This window comes from Schistocerca cancellata, chromosome 1, assembly GCF_023864275.1.
Source record: "Schistocerca cancellata isolate TAMUIC-IGC-003103 chromosome 1, iqSchCanc2.1, whole genome shotgun sequence".
Classification (NCBI taxonomy): Eukaryota; Metazoa; Arthropoda; class Insecta; order Orthoptera; family Acrididae; genus Schistocerca; species Schistocerca cancellata.
The window spans coordinates 946,294,081-946,321,326 of NC_064626.1; positions in this window are offsets into that span (position 1 = coordinate 946,294,081).

Here is a 27,246-nt window from a genome sequence, read left to right on the forward strand (position 1 = left end):
CGTTACGACCCGTGGCTCTACCCTTCATTCGATCCCTGCGAAAATGAAGGACCGCATGTTGCAAGTCCTGTACGACCGTTTCTGGATACAAAAAACGTCCAGGCACACAAGCCACCACAAGCATCAATTCTTGGTTAATGGGAAGAAATAAATTTTTATGATGTGAAAAAATACACTATTGGTGATTAAAATTGCTACACCATGAACATGACGTGCTACAGACGCGACATTTAACCCACAGGAAGAAGATGCTGTGATATGCAAATGATTAGATTTTCAGAACATTCACACAAGGATGGCGGCGGTGGCACCTACAACGTGCTGACATGAGGAAAGTTTCCAACCGATTTCTCATACACAAACAGCAGTTGACCGGCGTTTCCTAGTGAACCGTTGCTGTGATGCCTCGTGTAAGGAGACGAAATGCGTACCATCAGGTTTCCGACTTTGATAAAGGTCGGATTGTAGCCTATCGCGATTGCGGTTTATTGTATCGAGACATTGCTGCTCGCGTTAGTCGAGATCCAATGACTGTTAGCAGAATATGGAATCGGTGGGTTCAGGAGGGTAAAACGGGACGCCGTGCTGGATCCCAACGGCCTCGTATCACTCTCAGTCGAGATGACAGGCATCTTATCTGCATGGCTGTAACGGATCGTACAGTCACCTCTCGATCCCTGAGTCAACAGATGGGGACGTTTGCAAGACAACAACCATCTGCAAGAACAGTTCGACGACGTTTGCAGCAGCATGGACTGTCAGCTCAGAGAACATGGCTGCGGTTACCCTTGACGCTGCATCACAGACAGGATCGCCTGCGATGGTGTACTCAACGACGAACCTGGGTCCACGAACGGCAAAACGTCATTTTTTTCGGATGAATCTAGATTCTGTTTACAGCATCATTATTGTCGCATCCGTGTTTGACGACATCGCGGTGAACGCACATTGGAAGCCTGTATTCGTCATCGCCATACTGGCGTATCACCCGACGTGATGTTATGGGGTGCCATTGGTTACACGTCTCGGTCACCTCTTGCTCCCATTGACGGCACTCTGAACAGTGGACGATACATTTCAGATGTGTTACGACCCGTAGCGCTTCCCTTCATTCGATCCCTGCGAAACCCTATATTTCAGCAGGATAATGCACGACCGCATGTTGCAGGTCCTGTACGGGCCTTTCTGGATACAGAAAATGTTGAACTGCTGCCCTGGCCAGCACATTCTCCAGATCTCTCACCAATTGAAAATATCTGGTCAATGGTGGCCGAGCAACTGGCTTGTCACAATACGCCAGTCACTACTCTCGATGAAGTGTGGTATTGTGTTGAAGTTGCATGGGCAGCTGTACCTGTACACGCCAACCAAGCTCTGTTTGACTCAATCTCCAGGCGTGTCAAGGCCCTTATCACGGGCAGAGGTGGTTGTTTTGGGTACTAATTTCTATGCACCCAAATTGCGTGAAAATGTAATCACATGTCAGTTCTAGTATAATATATTTGTCCAATGAATACCCGTTTTCATCTGCATTTCTTCTTGGTGTAGCAATTTTAATGGCCAATAGTGTAGTTCGGAAGGAATGGAGGCAGTCTCTTAGGAGGGCGTCAAGCCAATTTTTATCCGCTCCACCTGCACAGTTCTCGTCTTGCGGCGGACAGAGAGCGCCTGCAGCAGCGACGCTGAGGCCTGTGGGCTGCCAACTGGCGTAGGCTCGCAGCCTCGGCGCTCTCCCTGCCTCCCCCCCCCCTTCCACCACATACACGACCCAAGTGCCGCCGCCTCGTTTACGACGCTCCCCACGGCGGCGCGCAGGGGCTCCCTGCGGCTGAGCGCCACGCGGAAGAGGAACTGAATCGCTAAAGCGCGCCGTCGCGCCTTTGGGCTCAATACAAACACAGCGGCCTCGCCGCTATACGCACCGCCTGTTTGCCTCCCCGGCCGCATCTTTTAATGCTCGTGCCTGCGGCAGAATGTAGGGCACCATACGCGGAAGCCTCTCGTGTTGACCGATGGGACGATGCGGATGTTCTGCACACAGCTTCTTTCAACAGAGGTGCGTCGACCAGTAAAACAGTCAGATGTCACCTTCTAACACTAAAGTCTAGTTCCTCACTTATTTTTCAGGAACTCGACTTCTCGAGTTTATAACCATTATTTGTAGATATGTGTAATAATGAATATTGTTACTAGTTAGTGCTTTTGATAATGTATGTTGAGACGATAAGTAAGAATTACACTCCTGGAAATTGAAATAAGAACACCGTGAATTCATTGTCCCAGGAAGGGGAAACTTTATTGACACATTCCTGGGGTCAGATACATCACATGATCACACTGACAGAACCACAGGCACATAGACACAGGCAACAGAGCATGCACAATGTCGGCACTAGTACAGTGTATATCCACCTTTCGCAGCAATGCAGGCTGCTATTCTCCCATGGAGACGATCGTAGAGATGCTGGATGTAGTCCTGTGGAACGGCTTGCCATGCCATTTCCACCTGGCGCCTCAGTTGGACCAGCGTTCGTGCTGGACGTGCAGACCGCGTGAGACGACGCTTCATCCAGTCCCAAACATGCTCAATGGGGGACAGATCCGGAGATCTTGCTGGCCAGGGTAGTTGACTTACACCTTCTAGAGCACGTTGGGTGGCACGGGATACATGCGGACGTGCATTGTCCTGTTGGAACAGCAAGTTCCCTTGCCGGTCTAGGAATGGTAGAACGATGGGTTCGATGACGGTTTGGATGTACCGTGCACTATTCAGTGTCCCCTCGACGATCACCAGGGGTGTACGGCCAGTGTAGGAGATCGCTCCCCACACCATGATGCCGGGTGTTGGCCCTGTGTGCCTCGGTCGTATGCAGTCCTGATTGTGGCGCTCACCTGCACGGCGCCAAACACGCATACGACCATCATTGGCACCAAGGCAGAAGCGACTCTCATCGCTGAAGACGACACGTCTCCATTCGTCCCTCCATTCACGCCTGTTGCGACACCACTGGAGGCGGGCTGCACGATGTTGGGGCGTGAGCGGAAGACGGCCTAACGGTGTGCGGGACCGTAGCCCAGCTTCATGGAGACGGTTGCGAATGGTCCTCGCCGATACCCCAGGAGCAACAGTGTCCCTAATTTGCTGGGAAGTGGCGGTGCGGTCCCCTACGGCACTGCGTAGGATCCTACGGTCTTGGCGTGCATCCGTGCGTCGCTGCGGTCCGGTCCCAGGTTGACGGGCACGTGCACCTTCCGCCGACCACTGGCGACAACATCGATGTACTGTGGAGACCTCACGCCCCACGTGTTGAGCAATTCGGCGGTACGTCCACCCGGCCTCCCGCATGCCCACTATACGCCCTCGCTCAAAGTCCGTCAACTGCACATACGGTTCACGTCCACGCTGTCGCGGCATGCTACCAGTGTTAAAGACTGCGATGGAGCTCCGTATGCCACGGCAAACTGGCTGACACTGACGGCGGCGGTGCACAAATGCTGCGCAGCTAGCGCCATTCGACGGCCAACACCGCGGTTCCTGGTGTGTCCGCTGTGCCGTGCGTGTGATCATTGCTTGTACAGCCCTCTCGCAGTGTCCGGAGCAAGTATGGTGGGTCTGACACACCGGTGTCAATGTGTTCTTTTTTCCATTTCCAGGAGTGTATTTATGTCACATCACCGTAGTAAACATGTTGGCCATATTAGGGAAGTTTTTATTGTATAAAGCACAGCGAATATCTTTCGTGTAACGGCGGCATCTATGATGAAGCAACCAATGAAAATTTGTACCAAGGCCAGTATTCGAACCAGGGTGTCCTGCTCGCTAGGCAGATGCTGTGATCACTACGCCGTCCTGGTGCAAGGGCTGTACACAATCGCACAGACTACCCTAGCACACCTTCCTCTTCAATCCAAATTCACATTCACACCTCAGCTCACTTGGTATCCTCCCTCATACCTCAGAGGCTCTCCAACTACCTTGGAATAGCACCCTTAGAATTGAATAAAATTGGGGATCCTGCCTGAAACCCAGGCACAGTTGCTTTAATCAGATGAGACTACGTAGTTCCAGAGACCTTTTCAAGCCTCAAATACCTATGACGCGCGTATGTAGACTGAAGCAATGGTTTCGAATTCCAGCCAAGTTGGAGATTTTCTGTGTTCGGCGACTTGTTTTGTTGCCACAGCATCAAAATTATCGTCAAGCAAGTCGCCCAAGGTAGCGTTAACTGGAACTACTTGCAACCCGGCGGCCGAATTTCCCCTGATGGGGACTCTCGGCCATCAATGCCTTACCACTATTTCATTTCATTTCAACAAATAAATTGTGGCCATAGTTCACATATGCCGCTGTAAATTACAGTTTAAGTTCTGATTCCTAAATCTCTGCCTTACCATGTATAGTCATTCTAGAAACCCTCCAGTGTTTCCTAATTCTTTCCACAACTCTCTTTCACTGTTCTTAAACCAAGTGTTAGGGATGATTAAATATGCTCTGTGCAAAATTGTACAAGGTGGCTTCCACTACCTCCCTGGTCCAGATTCCACTACTATTTTTCTCTCTCTTGATTTTCCTACTGTCCTCTCGCTTAACTAGCTGAATAATTTATTTTATCTCATCATACATTCTTCTAATCTCTTCCTCATCTGTGGTGCTGCTTGGCATTTAAGCTTGTATTTGCTACGATAGTGCGTTCGCTATGCTGTTCATAGTGGCTTACTCGTATTCCTACTTTCTTATTATTACATCTACTTCTGAATTACTCTCATTTTATTTTGTATTTATAGACCGGTGCACACCGTAAATAGCTATTATGCTATTAAAATGCTAGTGGTCCAGGCAGGATCCAACTTTTAAAAAGTTACTATTTTATGAACTTTATGATCGTAAGAAAAAGAAACATGTAAAATGTCCCTCTATGCTAGTAATTTACGAAATAGTTGCGATATGACACTATATACTCCTCAGACGCATAATTCGATAAATTTTTCTGTATTTCCTTATTTGATTATTTGGCCCTATATCATGATCCGAATGAGACAATGGCCCTCGAAAATACAAAGGATAACTTTATTTCCCTTGATTTATTCAACAAAAATGTCAGATTGTCACACATAAAATTACTTGACAGAATTATATCTTATTTCGTAAATGCGTTAGGGATTTGATGTGAGTGTTATAAGTAAGTCTATGGTTTCCTTTTAGTAGTCTGCACTAATTTATTTATCAAACATGGTTGATCCGATATGAATATACACAATCTAACATTATACTCATGAACATAATATACCAAAATGATCACCACTTTACATAAAATTAAATTTACCAGAATGTCAACACTGCATAGTGATAGGGAAATGCCAGGATGGGTTCACAAGAATATGTGGCTTAAGAAAGAAATATCGTAATCACACACCCATCATTCATTAAATAAATAGAAATGAAAGAGAATCTCCACGACCTATAATTACTGAGGAGTCCACTATATACTCATCAGAAAAGTCGTAGCTCAACCCTGAGGAAGGGCCAAACCTTGAAAAATCCACTAAATTTCACAACATAAAAAGAAAGAAAAATTATCCACGCACGTAAGTATACGTTCTTTTTCGCAAATTTAGATCTGTTCAGTAGTAAATAAAGAACTGAATCTCAACTCAGTCTCAGTAACATGTGATTGAACACACCATTATGCATACAAAGAAACTCTCTCTCTCTTCCGCGAGAAGGATCAACTTCAGTCTGGAAGTAGGCACATACAGAAAATGAGCATTAGTCCAAGAATGGTGATTAATGAATGAAAGAATTTCATTTCTAGCACTAGTCATGTGGCATCCCAGCTTGACAAAACGACCATTCTTCAAGCCACCGAAATCCAGGAAAAATGAAAAATCAACCCCGCATTTCGTAGAATTATGCTCCTCGAATTTACTTTACACGTTGAAAATAATTCCACTTTACTAACTGTACCAGAGAATAAAATGTCCTGCTACTGTGCAACAATTGGTAGCAAATTCACTGACAAAGTATCCCCTTTCAAAAAGGCAAGTATAATGGTAAATCCATATCCGAAATTACTCCTATGATAATTAGCATGATTTTCAGTTAAAATTCAAACTGCTGAAATGAAAACTTGTTAAATCCGAATATCATGCACTAGGTACATTCAGATATGTCGTCCGCAGCTCGTGGCCGTGCGGTGGCGTTCTCGCTTCCCACGCCCGGGTTCCCGGGTTCGATTTCCGGCGGGGTCAGGGATTTTCTCTGCCGCGTGATGACTGGGTGTTGTGTGACGTCCTTAGGTTAGTTAGGTTTAAGTAGTTCTAAGTTCTAGGGGACTGATGACCATAGATGTTAAGTCCCATAGTGCTCAGAGCCATTTGAACCGTTCAGATATGTCAATCCACAGAGTGTCCTAAGATGTGTCCATTCGTACTAAGTCTCAGTGGCAAAGTGTATTTTTACCGGACAAATGGTAACCCCTCATAGTAGGGGTAGTCACTAGAGACAACCACGGCACCCCTTGCCAGTTTAACTGTGATTACCTTCTCAAAAACTTGCCCTGGTGGTCAGGTGAAACCTTTTTGCCTCTCCGGCTAACCAAACACTACTGGCGAAACAGATGCTGGCCACCCTAGGGGCACTCACATTCAGGAATGTCAGTTATGCATACAGTTTTAATTATAGGAAAATGTTATACAAAGTATACAGATTTACAAATACCAATTTAAATTTCGAGAGCAAAATTTCTCACTTTCTTCAGAATGGCTTGTTGCGTTTCAAAACAAGTATGACTACAAATGGTTCAAAAGGCTCTAAGCACTATGGGATTTAAGATCTGGGGTCATCAGTCCCATAGACTTAGAACTACTTAAACCTAACCAACCTAAGGACATCACACACATCCATGCCCGAGGTAGGATTCGAACCTGCGACCGTAGAAGCAGCGCCCTTCCGCACTGAAGCGCCTAGAACCGCTCGGCCATAGGGGCTGGCAGTATGACTACAGTGGAATGAAATATATGTGACAAGGATCTGGTGGTTTCGTCTCAGGCAGATTAAAGCGTCTAACATTCCACATATCTCTACAAAAACGAGAAAGCAAGCGGAGTATTGTATGTTAAGACAATTTAGTTTGGTGGTCAAGTGTTGACTTAGGTAGAGTTTGTGCTGAATGCTTATACGCGAATGAGAGCAAAACCAAATATGTAGCAATGCATGTCATGTGGCCTTCTTTCCGAAGACTGCTTTGATGCAGCTCTACGATAGTCGATATAGCACAGCCGCATGTCCTCGCAACAGATAATGACTGTAGTTTCTCCTCGCTTTCATCCGTCCACAGTATCAATGTAGTATGGCTGTGTTTGCTGATGTTACAAGGTAAGATTACTCACCCAGTCAGTTTACCCCGCAACTACTAAAATGCATCTCAGCTCTCTTCAGGAAGCACGGGTTAGTCTGGCCTCTCCGCAGGTAGCCGCGCTATGCGGTTGCACCTATGGTGCGGTTATCTTTAACGCTGTGGTACGCAAGCCACCGCAGTGCGGCGAGATCCGTGGTTCTTCGAGGGCAACAATGCTTATCCTTATGCTTTCAGCGACAGCAAAGTTTATGCTACAAACCTACGGAAGGAAAGATTAATACCCCGTCCTGGCAAGGTCCGTTGTAAACATTTACATACGGTGTGAGGAACACACCACATATTCTTGCCGGTACACTGATAACGTGCAAGAGCAAGCAGCCCAAAGTGCACTTGTGCACTTACCTTTGTACTGCGTACCAGGACAAGAATCTGTGGGCCGGAGCGAAGCGATACCTGCGCGTTTGTTGGTAGCTGCAAAATACACTCACGACCTGCTCCCTCCGTTACGGAAAAGATTGTGGAATAATGAATGGTACACCCAAGAAAGGATCTGCTGTGGTTCTCAAGCAAGAGCAAAACTGCAATTTAGAAGGAACTTACATTTCACTGTAATCACAGTGGCTCCACAAAACAATACACTGCAGAAGAAACACTTCGCAATCCAATTGATCCTGGCATCTATGCAGAGATTAAAATTCACCAAAATAATTTCAAGATAGCACTTTCTCACAGACACCTGTCAGCTCTACTGAGAGGGAGTACAATTATTTATCTTTGTGGAACATTTAGGAGGCCAACGGTACTATTCATCTTTAACCGGAAGTACATATTAATTGCCCACGAAACAATTTTGCAGATCTGGCGAAAAACACTATCAGTCACGAACTGTAAACAAAATTAATATTGGCACCCCTGCCTACCATTCTTGGGAGGCCAACGGTACTGTTCACCTTTAACCGTAAGTACATATTAATTGCACACAAAACAATTTTGCAAATGTGGTAAAACAGTGTCCATCACGAATTGTAAACAAAATTACATTTCACCCTCGGCCCGCCGCCGTCACCTACGATGTTTAAATGATATTGCTACGAGAAACCCTTGTAACTTACGTCAGTTCGTCTTACCAACTGGCATTCTTCTCTTTTTTCGTTTCTCAATAGAGTGATTACTAACCATTCAAAACGTGGGCCGTCTTTGTTTAAGCGGATGGGCCCATTCTTACAACCAAGCGTTGCTCTCCAATATACAGTGTTTCGGAAGGAATGGCCAATATTCAGAGATATGACAGGAACGACCATTCGAAGCAGAAAGTCTTGTAAACGTTGACTCTAAAATGCTTACCTTAATAGCTATGAGCACTTCTTCATCTTCCATGCTTTGAAACACATCTGTTCTACTGGTCACGTACTTACTCTTTAAGGTACGCATTTCAGAGTCTATGTTTACTAGACTTTTTGTTTCGAATGATCGTTCCTATCATATCTCTGAACACTGACCCTTCCTTCTAGGATGCCCTGTACAGCTCACTGAAATATACCATATTATTAAAATTAGCTCACTGAAATATATCATATTATTAAAATTATCAATGCGTCAGTGTTCTAGAGCTTTACTGACTGCATACGGAGCGATGCCCATCACGTAAAGCTGGGATAGCGTTGTGCATCCCCTGTTACGTCAGCGAGCGAGCTTGCTTGGCCTGTACGCACCTCCAGCAATGAACACCTTAACGGCGGTCGTGTTTCCTCTCAATGCTTTGGCTCCTGGTACCATTTTATAAGTTATTTGGTAATTAAAATTACTCAAAATTTTTCATTACAAAAAGCATCGTCTTATCGGTACTCAGCTATGGAAATCGATATCTGCAAAAGTAAAACTGCAAAAAGTGTTGTAAATTCTTCGTGCAGGACATTGTAAGGAACGTGACGAACTTCATTTGACGATAGAAGTCTCCTGCACAGGTTACATTTCACATTCGTCAAGCACGTCTGTTCTACGTAAGTAGTAACTCATTTCTCATATGATTAGTCTAACGGGTAATGTTGTTACTCCATGATAAAAAGCGATTTGCATAGAAAAATAAATATCAAAGATACGTGAAAAATCAGAAAGCACGACAAATTAACTCTCAGTGCTATGAACACTCCAGTGGAGAGCATCAGTGGAAGAGTCTGAGTGGACAGTTTACTGGATCTGCTCCATTAAATTATTTATTTTAATACATTTCTCCTCCAAATAATATGGTTGGAATTCAATTGGTTACTGGATCCCTCACCACCAGCCTTAATTGTCGGCCTGCTGTGAACCAGCCTTTATCGTTTCTCATACAATTAAATTATATAAACTGAAAATATTAGCAACATAAAGGGGTAAGTCTACAAAGTTCTAAGTGCTCGTGGAAGATATGTCTTGAGGAATAATGCTTTATAACCCGTTCACACTTCTCTTTCTGTACATATGAAGACATTTCGTACTGCAAGTGAGCGTCACATGCTGCAAAATATCTGGAACTTCTGCAAGATACTGATGATATAACGTCATGTTCCTGCAGTTCTTCAGGCGAGTCATCGAAAGTTTCAGTGCCCGACTGGTGCAATATAGTGTACGCATTATGTCTCTTGTAATTAATGCCTTGCAACTAAAAGAGAAAGGCTAAAATTGTGTTGTGGAAACTTCTGTTTATGTGTGAAGTACAATTGGGAGTATCGTAAGCTCTAATATTCCATATTTTCCAAAGTCCTACACTTCAGTAAAATACTTGCTCCACTTTCTGTTATTGATTTTCAGAGAGATTTTGGCTTGCGCAACAGGCTTCTACATATCTTCTTTTGACATAATACTATTGTTGTTTTGTTTTATTCGTTTTATTTACATCTATCCTGCAGAGAGTCGAACACTTGAATAGCTACCACATGTCGACACAATTAACATAACCTGTACTAAATGGACCACACGAATACCTACTGCCCATCGGTCACGTACGCAATGCTGCGCAGGATGGACTGCATTAATAGCTAGACCTCTCGTCCGATAACATTAATTAGGTCTGATTTTGAACCTTGAGATCTATTTTCGATTAATTTCCATGATCACTGATTTCATTAATGATCAGTTTTTCATTACAAGCGCGATCACTTGAGATGCCCGTAGAGCGTTCGTTTATTCGTACACAAATCTATCATTCATGGCCCGAGAATTAATGAATAAAAATAAATGTCGCGTAATAGATAATGTCTGTCGGATAGACGTATCCAACATGAACAACATGTGAGAAGATCCTGTAGCTAAAGTCCTGAGTAGTGCAGAACTACTAAATTAATAATCGTGGAAGGGGTAACTAAATGAAATTAATATCCTCACAATGTGAACAGCTTCCGACATAATATACATGACGAGGATTAGGAATAAGCAATAAAGTTAACAGGTATTGTAGAGAACTCGAGAAATTGTTTGTGACATCACATAACATGCAAATTACCAATGAGATCATCCCACGCTGGGAGCCAATAATTAAGTAACCTCAATAATTAAACGAAATAAAACACAAGGGTGCATGGAATTAAGGGCTATATGTATGAATGGCACAGACTGCTTACACGGTTAAAACATGAAAAACATAGTAGTATTTATACAAACTAAAGCCAATTACTAATGTCAGGGCCAGTTTGACTGGGCGTTGACACTACTCAGTTATTAAGGGAAACAACGGGGAGACGAATCTTCTCACCATTATTCGCGATGATGCGTCGTATAGTGCTGCCGGCGGCACGCACTGCGTCGGTACGGTGGGTCGCCTAGGTGCTGTAGGGCGCGACTCGGCTCCCATTATCGTCAACCGGGGCTTTGCGGCAAGTCGCAGGTATGATCTCTGCTTTGTGTACCCGTTGTGATTTGCGGCGTGGCCAAAGCTACGGTATCACGGTATCAGAAGGCGGATGTTGGCTATGGATGGAAAAGCCCCCACGTCCTCTTGTTCCTACGCTGTCGCATGAACTGTCTCATTACTCCTCATCCATCTGTCAGCTTAACGACTCTTCAAACATTTTCCTCCTCTAGACATTGCCATTGGCGAACTCAGCTTGCAATGCCGCCCAATGACTGTTCGCCGCGTCATGACCACGCTGAAACGTCCCCTTAGAAAAATTTATGAATGACTGTGCTGATAACCCTCTTACATTATTTGCTTTTCAAACAGCTGAGCAAAACTGAACGTACTCAGACATTACTCTCTTTACTTATTCTGATCAACACTAAACTGACGTCCACAGCTCGTGGTCGTGCGGTAGCGTTCTCGCTTCCCACGCCCGGGTTCCCGGGTTCGATTCCCGGCGGGGTCAGGGATTTTCTCTGCCTCGTGATAACTGGGTGTTGTGTGCTGTCCTTAGGTTGGTTAGGTTTAAGTAGTTCTAAGTTCTAGGGGACTGATGACCTCAGATGTTAAGTCCCATAGTGCTCAGCGCCATTTGAGCCACTAAACTGACACGCAATATTTTTAACGCAACGCAATCTGACTTTCAAAAATCCCTACCAAAGAATGGCCCTGACTAATAATAACCTATACCTTTCATGAATGACTTACCTCACAAAAATCTTCGTTAGCCGGCCGCAGTGGTCTAGCGGTTCTAGGCGCTCACTCCGGAACCGCGCGACTGCTACGGTCGCAGGTTCGAATCCTGCCTCGGGCATGGATGTGTGTGATGTCCTTATGTTAGTTAGGTTTAAGTAGTTCTAAGTTCTAGGGGAGTGATGACCACAGATGTCAAATAAAGTCCCATAGTGCTCAGAGCCATTTGAACCATTTTTTAAATCTTCGTTACTCAAACTACTGCAGTACAGCGAGCGCCAATACTGCCAGCTAAATAAAAGATTCCAACTACTGAAGGTACTAACTACTGATAAGCATAGTTAGCAAATGAAAGATTTTGATAGAGAACAAACAATTTATTTACCTTAATAATGTTCATTATATATATATATATATATATATATATATATATATATATATATATATATATATATATCAGTTCATGACATCTAGTCTTGCAAATTTACTGTCTGTGATGGACACACGTCCAGATCATCCGCTCTCAAAACTCCGCCATCTCTCTTCCCACATCCACCACTGCTGGCGGCTCACCTCCAACTGCGCAACGCTACGCGCTGTTCACATCCAACTGCCCAACACTACAATAGCGAATATTACAACAATGCTAACCAGCCACAGACTGCACACAGCACAGCCAGTGATTTTCATACAGAGCGCTACGTGGCGTTGTTGTTGTTGTTGTGGTCTTCAGTCCTGAGACTGGTTTGATGCAGCTCTCCATGCTACTCTATCCTGTGCAAGCTTCTTCATCTCCCAGTCTCTACTGCAACCTACATCCTTCTGAATCTGCTTAGTGTATTCATCTCTTGGTCTGCCTCTACGATTTTTACCCTCCACACTGCCCTCCAATGCTAAATTTGTGATCCCTTGATGCCTCAAAACATGTCCTACCAACCGATCCCTTCTTCTAGTCAAGTTGTGCCACAAACTTCTCTTCTCCCCAATCCTATTCAATACCTCCTCATTAGTTACGTGATCTACCCACCTTATCTTCAGCATTCTTCTGTAGCACCACATTTCGAAAGCTTCTATTCTCTTCTTGTCCAAACTAGTTATCGTCCATGTTTCACTTCCATACATGGCTACACTCCATACAAATACTTTCAGAAACGACTTCCTGACACTTAAATCTATACTCGATGTTAACAAATTCCTCTTCTTCTGAAACGCTTTCCTTGCCATTGCCAGTCTACATTTTATATCCTCTCTACTTCGACCATCATCGGTTATTTTACTCCCTAAATAGCAAAACTCCTTTACTACTTTAAGTGTCTCATTTCCTAACCTAATTCCCTCAGCATCACCTGACTTAATTTGACTACATTCCATTATCCTCGTTTTGCTTTTGTTGATGTTCATCTTATGTCCTCCTTTCAAGACACTGTCCATTCCGTTCAACTGCTCTTCCAAGTCCTTTGCTGTCTCTGACAGAATTACAATGTCATCGGCGAACCTCAAAGTTTTTACTTCTTCTCCATGAATTTTAATACCTACTCCGAATTTTTCTTTTGTTTCCTTTACTGCTTGCTCAATATACAGATTGAATAACATCGGGGAGAGGCTACAACCCTGTCTTACTCCTTTCCCAACCACTGCTTCCCTTTCATGTCCCTCAACTCTTATAACTGCCATCTGGTTTCTGTACAAACTGTAAATAGCCTTTCGCTCCCTGTATTTTACCCCTGCCACCTTCAGAATTTGAAAGAGAGTATTCCAGTTAACATTGTCAAAAGCTTTCTCTAAGTCTACAAATGCTAGAAACGTAGGTTTGCCTTTTCTTAATCTTTCTTCTAAGATAAGTCGTAAGGTCAGTATTGCCTCACGTGTTCCAACATTTCTACGGAATCCAAACTGATCTTCCCCGAGGTCGGCTTCTACTAGTTTTTCCATTCGTCTGTAAAGAATTCGCGTTAGTATTTTGCAGCTGTGACTTATTAAACTGATAGTTCGGTAATTTTCACAACTGTCAACACCTGCTTTCTTTGGGATTGGAATTATTATATTCTTCTTGAAGTCTGAGGGTATTTCGCCTGTCTCATACATCGTGCTCACCAGATGGTAGAGTTTTGTCATGACTGGCTCTCCCGAGGCCATCAGTAGTTCAAATGGAATGATGTCTACTCCCGGGGCCTTGTTTCGACTCAGGTCTTTCAGTGCTCTGTCAAACTCTTCACGCAGTATCTTATCTCCCATTTCGTCTTCATCTACATCCTCTTCCATTTCCATAATATTGTCCTCAAGTACATCGCCCTTGTATAAACCCTCTATATACTCCTTCCACCTTTCTGCCTTCCCTTCTTTGCTTAGAACTGGGTTGCCATCTGAGCTCTTGATATTCATACAAGTGGTTCTCTTCTCTCCAAAGGTCTCTTTAATTTTCCTGTAGGCAGTATCTATCTTACCCCTAGTGAGACAAGCCTCTACATCCTTGCATTTGTCCTCTAGCCATCCCTGCTTAGCCATTTTGCACTTCCTGTCGATATCATTTTTGAGACGTCTGTATTCCTTTTTGCCTGCTTCATTTACTGCATTTTTATATTTTCTCCTTTCATCAATTAAATTCAATATTTCTTCTGTTACCCAAGGATTTCTATTAGCCCTCGTCTTTTTACCTACTTGATCCTCTGCTGCCTTCACTACTTCATCCCTCAGAGCTACCCATTCTTCTTCTACTGTATTTCTTTCCCCCATCCCTGTCAATTGTTCCCTTATGCTCTCGCTGAAACTCTGTACAACCTCTGGTTCTTTCAGTTTATCCAGGTCCCATCTCCTTAAATTCCCACCTTTTTGCAGTTTCTTCAGTTTCAATCTGCAGTTCATAACCAATAAATTGTGGTCAGAATCCACATCTGCCCCAGAAAATGTCTTACAATTTAAAACCTGGTTCCTAAATCTCTGTCTTACCATTATATAATCTATCTGATACCTACTAGTATCTCCAGGATTCTTCCAGGTATACAACCTTCTTTTATGATTCTTGAACCAAGTGTTGGCTATGATTAAGTTATGCTCTGTGCAAAATTCTACAAGGCGGCTTCCTCTTTCATTCCTTCCCCCCAATCCATATTCACCTACTATGTTTCCTTCTCTCCCTTTTCCTACTGACGAATTCCAGTCACCCATGACTATTAAATTTTCGTCTCCTTTCACTACCTGAATAATTTCTTTTATCTCGTCATACATTTCATCTATTTCTTCATCATCTGCAGAGGTAGTTGGCATATAAACTTGTACTACTGTAGTAGGCATGGGCTTTGTGTCTATCTTGACCACAATAATGCGTTCACTATGCTGTTTGTAGTAGCTAACCCGCACTCCTATTTTTTTATTCATTATTAAACCTACTCCTGCATTACCCCTATTTGATTTTGTATTTATAACCCTGTAATCACCTGACCAAAAGTCTTGTTCCTCCTGCCACCGAACTTCACTAATTCCCACTATATCTAATTTTAACCTATCCATTTCCCTTTTTAAATTTTCTAACCTACCTGCCCGATTAAGGGATCTGACATTCCACGCTCCGATCCGTAGGACGCCAGTTTTCTTTCTCCTGATAACGACGTCCTCCTGAGTAGTCCCCGCCCGGAGATCCGAATGGGGGACTATTTTACCTCCGGAATATTTTACCCACGAGGACGTCATCATCATTTAATCATACAGTAGAGCTGCATGTCCTCGGGAAAAATTACGGCTGTAGTTTCCCCTTGCTTTCAGCCGTTCGCAGTACCAGCACAGCAAGGCCGTTTTGGTTAATGTTACAAGGCCAGATCAGTCAATCATCCAGACTGTTGCCCCTGCAACTACTGAAAAGGCTGCTGCCCCTCTTCAGGAACCACATGTTTGTCTGGCCTCTCAACAGATACCCCTCCGTTGTGGTTGCACCTACGGTACGGCCATCTGTATCGCTGGGGCACGCAAGCCTCCCCACCAGCGGCAAGGTCCATGGTAACGTGGCGTTACCAATATAAAAACCTAAACAGCCTACTTACAACGCCTCTCTGTGTTCGGTGGAAATGTTTTGTCTTGCATGGGCTGGTGTGTGACTCGGGAATTGGCGTATGTCTCACGACTGTCGGCACATTCTTCGAAAGTTTTTCTACATTCTAAAGTTGCCGTGAAAGTGGCCACACAACACTTCTTTGCAACGACTCTCTCCGTGAGGCCTAGACAGTCTCATATTTGTGCCGCGTCTAAGAAGCTGCTGTCGTTCGTTATTCATAAGGAACGTCCTTCCTGTCCAGAAAGCATCTTTCTAAGCAGGCTCACTTCATTCAGACACCTCCTTGTGCTAATTCTTCGCGCTCTGTGTTCGCCCCTCCCAGTGCCTGTGGGGTGCTGGAAATGTCGATATGTTCTCGCTTTCTAAGGCGGGTAAAACGACTGCTGCACAGGCCAGAAGAATTCACGTGCCTTCGTGTGTGCATTCTTGACGCTTCGTCCAAATGTTTTCAGGGGTCCATCAGTTTTCAACACATTTCTAATTGTTTCCAGGCTCTTCGCAACATTTCTATTCTTAAGCCTCCAACCCCCTGTTGGTTGCACAATGGCTCCACTGTCCGCGTCTTGGGTGCTCTCTCCTTCTTCGTCCTGGCCCGCTGGTATTTAGAGTCAGCACAAGTGGTCCCCAGCAGAGGTATCACAGTATGAATAATTGTAAAATCTTCTGTTTTATTATAAACATGGAATGTTCTTCCTGACTTTCGAAACAGGAAACAAATTCTTTATTGACTGGTTTCTGATTAGCTTCACATTCTACACTTCCAAGCAACAACTGCATGTTTATACCAAAGAGCAGACTATAATCACACAAGTAAACGGAGTGGAACTACGTAATATTCGGTTCCAGACGTACACACACCAGGAAGAGCATGCGACTGTACATGTAATATACGTCTTGAGGAGGTTCAGAGAGAGAGTTAAAGTGTGCAGTACAGATGCCCATGAGGCTGCATTAAGTTTTCGTGACTATCACAAAATGGACGTAGCATATACTTTTGAAATATATTTTTGGCTGAGTAATTTAATACTACTCTTCAAACGGCTCTAAGCACTATGGGACTTAACACCTGAGGTCATCAGTTCCCTAGACTTAGAACTAATTTAACCAACTAACCTAAGGACATCACACACATCCATGCCCGAGGCAGGATTCGAACCTGAAACCGTAGCAGCAGTGTGGTTCCAGACTGAAGCTCCTAGAACCGCTCGGCCACAATGGCCGGCAATACTAATCTAAATTATAGATTGCGACCCCAGTTACTGACATCGTTTGCGTAAGCTTCGGTCATGCATCTGATTCTGGAGCATTGACACAATATCACGAAGCACGCCAAGAATCTCTATCATACCAATGCATGCAAAATCTAAACTGTTTGACTTAGACAGTCCCACATGATATCTTTGGGGTCTACGCAAAAAGATTTTGTACACTTATCTTTCTTAAAATAAATCTACATTAAATTCACACACACGTGACGGTAGCATGCTACCCATTGATCATGTCACAAATGATGGCGTGATCAAGCCATTCTCTGTGCATCAGTGAGCTTAGTGAACAAGTAATTCGGTATATATATCAGCTAAAACGACCTGTCACAGATTCTAAGACCACGTGGTGGCTGGACCCAACATTTACAGTACGCACAAATAAATCCCAACTACAATCTGAATTAAATGCGTGTTCAAATGTGTGTGAATTCCTAAGGGACCAAACTGCTTAGGTCATCGGTCCCTAGACCTACACACTACTTAAACTAATTTATACTGAGAACAACACACACACCCATGCCCGAGGAAGGACTCGAAACTCCTACGGCGGTGGACGCGTGAATTAAATGCACGAATAATTTGATTGCTACAGTCTATTACCAAATAGAGTGAAGTTAACAACTGGAATTTTAATCAAAGATCCACCTAAGTAGAACAAATTGAAACTACAGCAACATGAACAAAGCTGCGTTTACAACTAGTACTTCCTTGCGAAATTTACTCAGAAATAAATTCGACGAACCTGCATTTCTTTTAATAAAGTAAGCAAAATTTGGTTGCGAATTTTTAAATCTTTGCTCTAAGACTTTGTGGAACTTGCCAAAAGCGTGCTTTAGTCACTAAATCCAGGACCGTAGTGTCACTTTCGCTTTGTCCCTTAAGCCATCCGCACATGGGGCGTGCTTTCGAACATTAAAGTTGGGTCTCCTGAGTTCAATATGCAGCTAAAAGCTCAGGAATGAAGTGGTTTGTGCAGAAGGTTGGTGTACATCGACGTGGTATACGCTATCGAAAAATGGTTCAAATGGCTCTAAGCACTATGGGACTTAACATCTGAGGTCATCAGTCCCCTAGACCTAAAACTACTTAAACCTAACTAACCTACGGACATCATATACATCCATGCCCGAGGCGGGATTCGAACCTGCGACCGTAGCAGCAGCGAGGTTCCGGACTGAATACGCTATCGCAGTGAATTCCAGTGGCAGCAGTCAGTTGTAATTGGCTCGCACATCGCACTGTTTTACACGATGGACAGGCGTAAAATTCCTACATAAATTCTATTACAACCCATACTTCCTCCCTTGTCCATTTGCTAGTCATGTATGTGGTACACATAAATAAAAAAAATTGGTGTCCATGAACATGATATAAGGAGAAAAGGCAAGTACCATGGCCAGCCATAAGGACATTGGTTTATTGAAGTTCCATTACAAATACTGCGATGCGAATTTAAAGTAGTTCTCCACGTAAGATAAAAATTACTTCATCCGTCTCACTTTTTAGTAAAAATGTCATTCTTACTTGATTAGTGTTCCTATTTAGTAGTAGAATCTTTGAAACATGTGAAAAATAAAACCTGAAACAAGAAAGTGCAAAATATCTTATTGCAAATAGTGCAAGCTGTCTTGTAGATAAAACCAATCGAGCAAACTTTCTTCTCAGAAGGAGCGCACTTATATTTACCTATCATCGAGTATTATAGAATACTCCTGTATCAAACTAATAAGATAGTATCAGAACCTATCAGAAAAAGCAATGTTCAGTAAAAAAGAAGAAAATTCTATTCATGAGGGCACGACCCGTTGCCTTGAAACGGTAGTACTTTATACTACGCAAGTTTCAATAATTCCTCAGTTCCAGATATCCGCGATTTCTGGTGCTTAGAAAGAGCACGTACATTGAGGTGACAAAAGTCATGGGATAACGATATGCACACATACAGATGGAGGTAGTATAGCGTGCACAAGGCATAGAAGGGCAGTGCACTGGCGGTGCTGTCAAGCAGGTCAGGATGTTGCAATGTGAAACCCAGGGTGCGCGCGTTTGAGGCAGCTGTCCCGGCCGCGCTGGAGATACTCATTCTGCCCCGTAAGCAGCCCCTCCGGCCACTCCACTTACGACGGACATGGCAAGGGCGGGAGGACCATCGACATTGACGTCCCAGGCTATGGACATGATTTCCAGAGACAAGGACAGACGACCAGGAAACGTCAGACTGTAAGGATAGGACAGCCACAACGACGCCATGCGAAAACAGAAGTTTCTCAAACATGCCTTTAAACCGTATAAAGACGCAACTTCACCACCAGTCAAGAAGAAAAGAAAGCAAACTGCGAGGGAATGCAACCCGTTATCCAACAAGCAAGATAAGAAACCGAGAATTCGGCAGCAGCTTCCAACAACCCCCACCAGAAGAGTCAGAAGAGGAGCAACAACGCCACAACACCGACTACGAACTGGCTATAGAGCAATATTACTCAGAAGAAGAAGGTGCACCCTCGAATTATGATGAGGAGGGTTTCACGACATTGCACTAAGAACGAAGACAAAGCAACAACACTCACAATGAACCTGAAAACATGCCGATAAAGCTGACGGAAGGAATGCAGAAGACAAAACGCTACACGCCAATAGCGTCGCAAGAGAAAATATCATCAAAACGACGAGGTCGAAGAAAAACAACAATTGAATCAGGAATGCGAACAGGAACGGCACATATCTCAGTAAAGTAGACGGCATCCGTAAGGTCATCTACCAAAACGATCGTTTTATATACAATTTTTTGACCTTTGACGACAAGAGAAGGACAATCAGTTTTTTTCCTCTCAACAGCATTTCCTTCTTCATCCATCAGCCACCTGAAGGAAGAGACCTGAAAGTCGTCAACAGAGTTTACCTGCAGAAGTAACAGAGGAAGAGTTACTTCAAGCACTTCGAAACGAAGGGTTCAACGTCTTGTGTTTTTTCAGTTTAAAAACCGTGACGAAAATACGAAAGATCTGATACGCCAACCAATGTATCGCGTCACCCTACCTGCAGGAAAGGGCAGTGACAAAATTTATGATGCCTGCTATCTTCTCTAAACGAGAGTGAGAGTTGTGACACACAGTAGCAAAGACGTTCCAGTCCAATGCCTACACTGCCAGCGGTTCGAATATACCAGCAAGGTGCGTCCGTTGTTGATGGAGTCACAGATCAGCGGAATGTACCCGCCTCAGGACAGAAAAATCAAAATTACTTCAAAAATACAAACAGGGGTCGACAACCAAATCACCTACATGACGTAGAATTATCATCAAAAATTCAGGAATATCAGAACTACAAGCCGCCCAACAACAACCCAAACCAGCAGTACAAAACATCTTGAGCACAAGCAGCACCACTGAGGAAGACACCGCAGCCCAGACAGCTAAGACAAAGGGAATCATACGCCAAAGCTGTCTACCCATGGCAACGAGCCCCATCTGTCAGTGAGTCCTACCACAGTCTACCATGCCAGCACTGATGATATCGTCAAACTACTCACCGCCATGCAGCAGAGATAGGCAAGTATCCTCTCTCTATCTGAGACTCTTCTGAAAACTTTCGTCGCAGAGTAAATGGACCGCCGCCAACGAACAAGAAACCTTAGATTTGGCATTTGGAATGTAAAAGGGCTATACACAAAACTCAGTTCACAGATTTCGTACATCGTCAGCGGCTAGACGTCGCCGTCATTTCGGAAACACATCTCCGTGGAACAACCGAGCTGCGGATAAGAAACGTGAATGTTTACAGGACACACCGACAAAGACAATGAGGCGGAGGGACCGTTGTCATAGTAAATACCATCAAGAGTAGTTGCCACGGTTGTGAACACTTGAAGCCACGGCAGGCATAATCCAAACCGCAATAGACAACGTTACTTGCATTTCTTCCTAACAAGAGCCTTACCCCAGCACGGAATTCGCGAAAAGCCAACCTGAAAGGACGGATCCTGTTTGATCTCGAAGCGGATCTCAACGTAAAAGTTTATGGAACTAGAGGAATAACGAGGACGCCGTACGCTACACACCAGGATCCTAATGTGCTGGACACTGCAGTAATTAAAAACATAAATCCTAACCTGCAATTGAAGACAGTCGACGACTTATCCTCCGATCACAAGCCAATCCTTGGACTCATAGAAATGGGAACTATATAACTACCCTCACATAGCACAAATGCTGTGGATTGGCTGCAATACCAGGCCTACTTACACAACAACAACAACAAAGAGGCAGTCGATATCGCAGTACAAACACTGACAAAGAAAATTAAAAAGGTAAAAAGAAGAGCAATCACGCAGAACTTTGTCACAGACTAAAACTTCGACGAATTCCTATCACTACTTCAGGAATTGAAGACACATCGAAACAGAAGTCGGAAACTGCAGATTCGCTTTAGTAACCAGGTAGACACCACAGAAGCCCACAGACTGACCTGTTAACTCCGGAATAGGGCCAAGGAATGGAAACAGCCTTCTTGGGAGGACAGGATAACAGAATTTCTGCTACGAATGAAAGATGAATGGCAGATAGTACACAACATCCAACAGTTGCGACCCCCTAAAATGGCGATTCGAGGACCAGAGGGGCTCATTTTCGACCTGCTCGCCTAGGCGGAGCTCTACGCTGAAACTTACCATGAGCAGATATCAACACTCCCAACCCCGCCCGACGACAAATACGCCACATTGAAGCCAAAATCATGAACGAATGGACACAATCCGAAACACCCCAGCTCAAGACTACACCCGTGGAAATAAAACGAATTATCAACGCTAACAAGAACAACTCACCCAGAAATGATTGCATCAGCAACAAGGACCTACGGAACTTACCACAGAAACAGATAATACTACTTCCAAGGATTATCAATAGATGCTTTATGTCAGGATACTTTCCTGAATCGAAGAAGGTGGCCAGTGTGGTACCCATACCCAACCCAGGAAGAGAGCTCTCCCAAAAGGGAAACTACCACCCGTTGAGCCGACTTCCGACGATGGAATAGGAAGTCGAGAGAGGGATCTTAAGCAGAATTCATGATGTCCTTATCACTCAGCACATTATATGACCCGAACAGTTTGGTTATCAAGATAAGCTGTCAAAAGCATGCAGAGCATAACTTAATCATAGCTAACACTTGGTTCAAGAATCATAAAAGAAGGCTGTATACATGGAAGAAGCCTGGAGATACTGACAGGTTTCAGATAGATTACATAATGGTAAGACAGAGATTAGGAACCAGGTTTTAAACTGTAAGACATTTCGAGGGGCAGATGTGGACTCTGATCACAATCTATTGGTTATGAACTGTAGATTAAAACTGAAGAACCTGCAAAAAGGTGGGAATTTAAGGTGATGGGACCTGCATAAACTGAAAGAACCAGAGGTTTTACAGAGTTTCAGGGAGAGCATAAGGGAACAATTGACAGGAATAGGGGAAAGAAATACAGTAGAAGAAGAATGGGTAGCTTTGAGAGATGAAGTATTGAAGGCTGCAGTGGACCTAGTAGGTGGAAAGACGAAGGCTAGTAGAAATCCTTGGGTTACAGAAGAAATATTGAATTTAATTGATGAAAAGAGAAAATAAAAAAATGCAGTAAATGAAGCAGGCAAAAAGAAATACAAATGTCTCAAAACTGAGATCGACAGGAAGTGCAAAACGGCTAAGCAGGGATGGCTAGAGGATAAATGTAAGGATGTAGAGGCTTATCTCACTAGGGGTAAGATAGATACTGCCTACAGGAAAATTAAAGAGACCTTCTGAGAAAAGAGAACCACTTGTATGAATATCAAGAGCTCAGGTGGAAACCCAGTTCTAAGCAAAGAAGGGAAAGCAGAAAGGTGGAAGGAATATATTGAGGGTCTATACAAGGGCGATGTACTTGAGGACAATATTATGGAAATGGAAGAGGATGTAGATGAAGATGAAATGGGAGATACTGAAAGACCTGAGTCGAAACAAGGCCCCGGGAGTAGACAACATTCCATTAGAACTACTGACGGCCTTGGGAGAGCCATTCCTGACAAAACTCTATCATCTGCTGATCAAGATGTATGAGACAGGCGAAATACCCTCAGACTTCAAGAAGAATATAATAATCCCAATCCCAAAGAAAGCAGGTGTTGACAGATGTGAAAATTACTGAACTATCAGTTTAATATGTCACGGCTGCAAAATACTAACGCGAATTCTTTACAGACGAACGGAAAAACTAGTAGAAGCCGACCTTGGGGAAGATCAGTTTAGATTCCATAGAAATATTGGAATACGTGAGGCAATACTGACCCTAAGGCTTATCTTAGAAGCTAGATTAAGGAAAGGCAAACCTACGTTTCTCGCATTTGTAGACTTAGAGAAAGCTTTTGACAATGTGTAAGTAGGCTGTTTATATTTTCTTATTGGCAACGTTATATAGCGCTCTATATGAAAATCACTGGCTGTTCTGTGTGCAGTCTGTGGCTAGTTTGCATTGTTGTCTGCCATTGTAGTGATGGGCAGCGGCAGCTGGATGTGAGCAGCGCGTAGCGTTGCGCAGTTGGAGGTGAGCCGCCAGCAGTGGTGGATGTGGGGAGAGAAATGGCGGAGTTTTGAAATTTGTAAAAATGGATGTCATGAACTGCTGTATATATTATGACTTTTGATGACTATTAAGGTAAATACACTGTTTGTTCTCTATTAAAATCTTTCATTTGCTAACTATGCCTATCAGTAGCTAGTGCCTTCCGTAGTTTGAATCTTTTATTTAGCTGGCAGTAGTGGCGCTCGCTATATTGCAGTAGTTCGAGTAACGAAGATTTTTGGTGAGGTAAGTGATTTGTGAAAGGTACAGGTTAATGTTAGTCAGGGCCATTCCTTTGTAGGGATTTCTGAAAGTCAGATTGCGTTGCGCTACAAAATATTGTGTGTCAGTAAGCACAGTCTTGTATAATTGTTGAAAGGGGTCGTTTCAAATGTTGACTGGAATATTCTCTTTGAAATTCTGAAGGTGTCAGGGGTAAAATATAGGGAGCGAAAGGCTATTTACAATTTGTATAGAAACCAAATGGCAGTTATAAGAGTTGAGGGGCATGAAAGGGACGCAGTAGTTGGGAAGGGAGTGAGACAGAGTTGTAGCCTCTCCCAGATGTTATTCAATCTGTATATTGAGCAAGCAGTGAAGGGAACAAAAGAAAAATTCGGAATAGGTATTAAAATCCATGGAGAAAAAATAAAAACTTTAAGGTTCGCTGATGACATTGTAATTCTGTCAGAGACAGCAAAGGACTTGGAAGAGCAGTTGAACGGAATGGACAGTGTCACGAAAGGAGGGTGTAAGATGAACATCAACAAAAGCAAAACGAGGATAATGGAATATAGTCGAATAAATCGGGTGACGCTGAGGGAATTAGATTAGGAAATGAGACACTTAAAGTAGTAAAGGAGTTTTGCTATTTGGGGAGGAAAATAACTGATGATGGTCGAAGTAGAGAGGATATAAAATGTAGACTGGCAATGGCAGGGAAAGCGTTTCTGAAGAAGAGAAATTTGTTAACATCGAGTATTGATTTAACTGTTAGGAAGTCGTTTCTGAAAGTATTTGTGTGGAGTGTAGCCATGTATGGAAGTGAAACATGGACGATAAATAGTTTGGACAAGAAGAGAATAGAAGCTTTCGAAATGTGGTGCTACAGAAGAATGCTGAAGGTTAGATGGGTAGATCACATAACTAACGGGGAAGTGTTGAATAGGATTGGGGAGAAGAGAATTTTGTGGCATAACTTGACTAGAAGAAGGGATCGGTTGGTAGGACATGTTCTAAGGCATCAAGGGCTCACCAGTTTAGTACTGGAGGGCAGCGTGGAGGGTAAAAATCGTAGAGGGAGACCAAGAGATGAATACACCAAGCAGATTCAGAAGGATGTAGGTTGCAGTAGGTACTGGGAGATGAAGAAGCTTGCACAGGATAGGGTAGCATGGAGAGCTGCATCAAACCAGTCTCAGGACTGAAGACCACAACAACAACAACAACGGTCAGAATGAAAGAATAAATACTACGATTAACGTCGGCCGCACTTGATTGAGATAACGACAAAATCCCTTCAGTTACGTAAACAGCAGCCTCAGTACTTCAAAGACAAACATGTTGAAACAGGAAGTAGTGTTTTGTAAGCGGCAATAGACGCTGAAGTCTTACATATATCTGGCTCGGTATGAAATGACCGCTTAATTGCAAAGTCTACTGGCTTGCCACTCAGAAGCAACCGCACCTAGACGTGAGTGTACAGAGGAGAACCAATCCTGGACCACACCAGGTCCGATGTCTTATGTTAGTCTGCGAATATCGCAAATGAATGGCATTTTTTTTTTTTCGTAAGCTGGCAACGTTCCTGCAGCGTACAGCGTGTCGGCAGTCACCCACTGTCCGTACGACCAGGAAAATGAAGGTAAGAGAAGTACAGTGATAACGCTCTCAAGCTGGCCACCAGCCAAAGCTGTAGCCATGAGATAAATGTGACAGGGCTATACACTCGCACATCACAATCGTGGCGCTTTCAAGTCATGACATCCTGCAACATAACAGTCACACGTTTTCTCATGCAAACTGCGCTGATATGTGGATCTCTTGCTAGGTTACGTTTTAACAGGTAGCTTACTGTTGTGTTGAATGGCCCAGCTTAAATCACAACAATAATAATAGTATGAAATTCATTACCTTTAAGAGCATTCTAGAATGTGGTTACCTTCTCTTTGGCCACACCTTGTTATATGCATTTCAATAGTGTCAAAGTGTATGGTAAAGTCACTAGTTGTGGATCGGGAACTACACTCCTGGAAATTGAAATAAGAACACCGTGAATTCATTGTCCCAGGAAGGGGAAACTTTATTGACACATTCCTGGGGTCAGATACATCACATGATCACATTGACAGAACCACAGGCACATAGACACAGGCAACAGAGCATGCACAATGTCGGCACTAGTACAGTGTATATCCACCTTTCGCAGCAATGCAGGCTGCTATTCTCCCATGGAGACGATCGTAGAGATGCTGGATGTAGTCCTGTGGAACGGCTTGCCATGCCATTTCCACCTGGCGCCTCAGTTGGACCAGCGTTCGTGCTGGACGTGCAGACCGCGTGAGACGACGCTTCATCCAGTCACAAACATGCTCAATGGGGGACAGATCCGGAGATCTTGCTGGCCAGGGTAGTTGACTTACACCTTCTAGAGCACGTTGGGTGGCACGGGATACATGCGGACGTGCATTGTCCTGTTGGAACAGCAAGTTCCCTTGCCGGTCTAGGAATGGTAGAACGATGGGTTCGATGACGGTTTGGATGTACCGTGCACTATTCAGTGTCCCCTCGACGATCACCAGGGGTGTACGGCCAGTGTAGGAGATCGCTCCCCACACCATGATGCCGGGTGTTGGCCCTGTGTGCCTCAGTCGTATGCAGTCCTGATTGTGGCGCTCACCTGCACGGCGCCAAACACGCATACGACCATCATTGGCACCAAGGCAGAAGCGACTCTCATCGCTGACGACGACACGTCTCCATTCGTCCCTCCATTCACGCCTGTCGCGACACCACTGGAGGCGGGCTGCACGATGTTGGGGCGTGAGCGGAAGACGGCCTAACGGTGTGCGGGACCGTAGCCCAGCTTCATGGAGACGGTTGCGAATGGTCCTCGCCGATACCCCAGGAGCAACAGTGTCCCTAATTTGCTGGGAAGTGGCGGTGCGGTCCCCTACGGCACTGCGTAGGATCCTACGGTCTTGGCGTGCATCCGTGCGTCGCTGCGGTCCGGTCCCAGGTCGACGGGCACGTGCACCTTCCGCCGACCACTGGCGACAACATCGATGTACTGTGGAGACCTCACGCCCCACGTGTTGAGCAATTCGGCGGTACGTCCACCCGGCCTCCCGCATGCCCACTATACGCCCTCGCTCAAAGTCCGTCAACTGCACATACGGTTCACGTCCACGCTGTCGCGG